Here is a 3,615-nt window from a genome sequence, read left to right as displayed (position 1 = left end):
CCTTGTCTGTCTGTATGTCTGTCTGTCTGTCGGTCTGTCTCTCTCTCCTCCCTCTGTCTGTCTGTGTCTGTCTGTCTGTCTGTGTCTGGTCCTGTCTGTCTGTCTTCGTCTGTCTGTCTGTCTGTCTCTCTCTCTCTCTCCCTCTGTCTCCTCTGTCTGTCTCTCTCTCTCTCTCCCTCTGTCTGTCTGTATGTCTGTCTGTCTGTCTGTCTGTCTGTCTGTCTGTCTGTCTCTCTCTCTCCCTCTGTCTGTCTGTCTGTCTGTCTGTCTGTCTGTCTGTCTGTCTGTCTGTCTGTCTGTCTGTCTGTCTGTCTGTCTGTCTGTCTGTCTGTCTGTCTGTCTATCTCTCTCTCTCCCTCTGTCTCCTCTGTCTGTCTCTCTCTCTCTCTCCCTCTGTCTCCTCTGTCTGTCTCCTCTGTCTGTCTCCTCTGTCTGTCTCCTCTCTCTCTCCCTCAGGTTCACTCCAACATAAAAGAAGAGATTCGATTCCAGTTAAACGAGGGAAGAAAGAAGAAATACAGAAGTTCTGTCTAGTCATGTCTACACACACACACACACACACACACACACACACACACACACACACACACACACACACACACACACACACACACACACACACACACACACACACACACACACACACACACACACACACACACACCACACACAACACCACACCACACACACACACACACACACACACACACACACACACACACACTCCAGTAATGTAACTAAAAGTTCCTTTCTTGCTGAATATCTTGGGTCTCAGTAGAAAAGGTTTTACTGTACTGTCTACCTCCAGACATAGAGATGCTCTTTCCCCAACTAGCTCATCTGTTGCCTTGTTCATTCACCGAGTATAACATATAACATCATTAACTCTCAGCTGGTTACAAATTACTACCTGTCTACGCCTTGTTCCTGGATAGGTATAAACAGTATAGTGGTGGATCTGTAGGGTCTGGATAGGTATTAACAGTATAGTGGTGTATCTGTAGGGTCTGGATAGGTATTAACAGTATAGTGGTGTATCTGTAGGGTCTGGATAGGTATAAACAGTGTAGTGGTGTATCTGTAGGGTCTGGATAGGTATAAACAGTATAGTGGTGTATCTGTAGGGTCTGGATAGGTATTAACAGTATAGTGGTGTATCTGTAGGGTCTAGATAGGTATAAACAGTATAGTGGTGTATCTGTAGGGTCTGGATAGGTATAAACAGTATAGTGGTGTATCTGTAGGGTCTGGATAGGTATAAACAGTATAGTGGTGTATCTGTAGGGTCTGGATAGGTATAAACAGTATAGTGGTGTATCTGTAGGGTCTAGATAGGTATAAACAGTATAGTGGTGTATCTGTAGGGTCTGGATAGGTATAAACAGTATAGTGGTGTATCTGTAGGGTCTGGATAGGTATAAACAGTATAGTGGTGTATCTGTAGGGTCTGGATAGGTATTAACAGTATAGTGGTGTATCTGTAGGGTCTGGATAGGTATAAACAGTATAGTGGTGTATCTGTAGGGTCTGGATAGGTATAAACAGTATAGTGGTGTATCTGTAGGGTCTGGATAGGTATAAACAGTATAGTGGTGTATCTGTAGGGTCTGGATAGGTATTAACAGTATAGTGGTGTATATGTAGGGTCTGGATAGGTATTAACAGTATAGTGGTGTATCTGTAGGGTCTGGATAGGTATAAACAGTATAGTGGTGTATCTGTAGGGTCTGGATAGGTATAAACAGTATAGTGGTGTATCTGTAGGGTCTGGATAGGTATAAACAGTATAGTGGTGTATCTGTAGGGTCTGGATAGGTATTAACAGTATAGTGGTAGGGTCTGGATAGGTATAAACAGTATAGTGGTGTATCTGTAGGGTCTGGATAGGTATAAACAGTATAGTGGTGTATCTGTAGGGTCTGGATAGGTATAAACAGTATAGTGGTGTATCTGTAGGGTCTGGATAGGTATTAACAGTATAGTGGTTTATCTGTAGGGTCTGGATAGGTATAAACAGTATAGTGGTGTATCTGTAGGGTCTGGATAGGTATTAACAGTATAGTGGTGGATATTTAGGGTCTGGATAGGTATTAACAGTATAGTGGTGTATCTGTAGGGTCTGGATAGGTATTAACAGTATAGTGGTGTATCTGTAGGGTCTGGATAGGTATTAACAGTATAGTGGTGTATCTGTAGGGTCTGGATGGGTATTAACAGTATAGTGGTGTATCTGTAGGGTCTGGATAGGTATTAACAGTATAGTGGTGTATCTGTAGGGTCTGGATAGGTATTAACAGTATAGTGGTGAAGCTTCCACTGTATTGATTCCACCGTTCAGATTGGAAAACATTAAAAGGTTAGGGCCAAGGAGACAGGTATGGATAGATCCTAATCAAATCCATAGCAACACAGGGGCAGCGGAGTGTCCAACGCTGTTTGATGATGAGCAGAACTGTGTCCAGGAGTGAAGGGTTATGGCTGCCATTCATGCCCAGTGTTCTATTCCAGAATTCAGTTAGAATGTCTTCCCACCGACATTCCAGTTCCGTAGACATCTAGAACCCTTTTTCACATTTCCTCCATTCTAAAATAACTAACTCAGGGCTCTACTTTTTAAAATATTTACCTGTATATTGGGATACATTTTAAATATGACATCTTGTTGTTTTTATATGGGATTAGTAGGTCATACATGTCTGGGAAATGTTTAAAACGTTGCGTGATCCATTTTTATATTTCAATAGATGTTGAAAGAGTAATGTTGTATATAGTTTGATCAAAATTATGTGTGTGTGTGTGTGTGTGTGTGTGTGTGTGTGTGTGTGCGTGTGTGTGTGTGTGTGTGTGTGTGTGTGTGTGTGTGTGTGTGTGTGTGTGTGTGTGTGTGTGTGTGTGTGTGTGTGTGTGTGTGTGTGTGTGTGTGTGTGTGTGTGTGTGTGTGTGTACCAGTATAGAGTGTGTTGGGAGAAATGCTGAGGGGAAGATTTGTTTAACAGTCTTTTGTATAAGTTTGAAAGTTAATTTGTGTGCGATTTTAATTTTAATTATTACAATTATTTTTAGGTTTTCTTTTGGGGGGGGAATAAATGTTTAATTTTGGCCTTCATTTTTGGCCTTTTGGCCTGTGTGTTTCGGCTATGTGCTGGTTTGATTGTCAAAGCCTCTGAATCTATGTAGTAAAAATGTTTCGTAAAATGGGTATAGATTTTATATCCAGGGCCCGTATTCAAAAAGTGTCTCAGTAAAAATTACAAGTTCTGATCTAGGATCAGATCCATATCAGGGTTGGGGTCAATTCCATTCAGTAAAATCTTTTGAAATTGTTGCATGTTAAGTTTATTTTTTGTTCAGTATAAAAATGCTTTATGATGTACAGATCATGTTCGTTCCCGTATCTCAAGTAAAGACACATTGCTCATCATCCACATTACACACTTTATTGACAGATGAATTCAGACCAAAACCTTCAATAGAAACAGGGTACGCTACTTCCTGTAAAGTTGTACAAAACGGACACGTCTGTTAACCGAACGTTCACTTCAACACTGTAAACATCTCTTCAACGTACAAAACAACCTGAATACACCAAATGTCATCCTGACCACACACACACAC

At 41.2% G+C, this 3,615-nt stretch overlaps 1 long non-coding RNA gene across 1 annotated transcript; it reads left to right on the top strand.

Annotated features, from left to right (window-relative positions):
- The first annotated feature begins 1,811 nt into the window (after positions 1-1,811).
- LOC115189758 (uncharacterized) lies at positions 1,812-3,323 on the top strand. The gene is made up of 2 exons (XR_003876988.1): positions 1,812-1,847; positions 2,128-3,323. It is a non-coding gene; the product is annotated as an uncharacterized LOC115189758 (long non-coding RNA).
- The last annotated feature ends 292 nt before the right edge of the window (positions 3,324-3,615 follow it).

This window comes from Salmo trutta, unplaced genomic scaffold, assembly GCF_901001165.1.
Source record: "Salmo trutta unplaced genomic scaffold, fSalTru1.1, whole genome shotgun sequence".
Lineage (NCBI taxonomy): Eukaryota > Metazoa > Chordata > Actinopteri > Salmoniformes > Salmonidae > Salmo > Salmo trutta.
The sequence above is the reverse complement of the archived record's forward strand: the minus strand, read 5'-3'. Positions and strand labels throughout refer to the sequence as shown.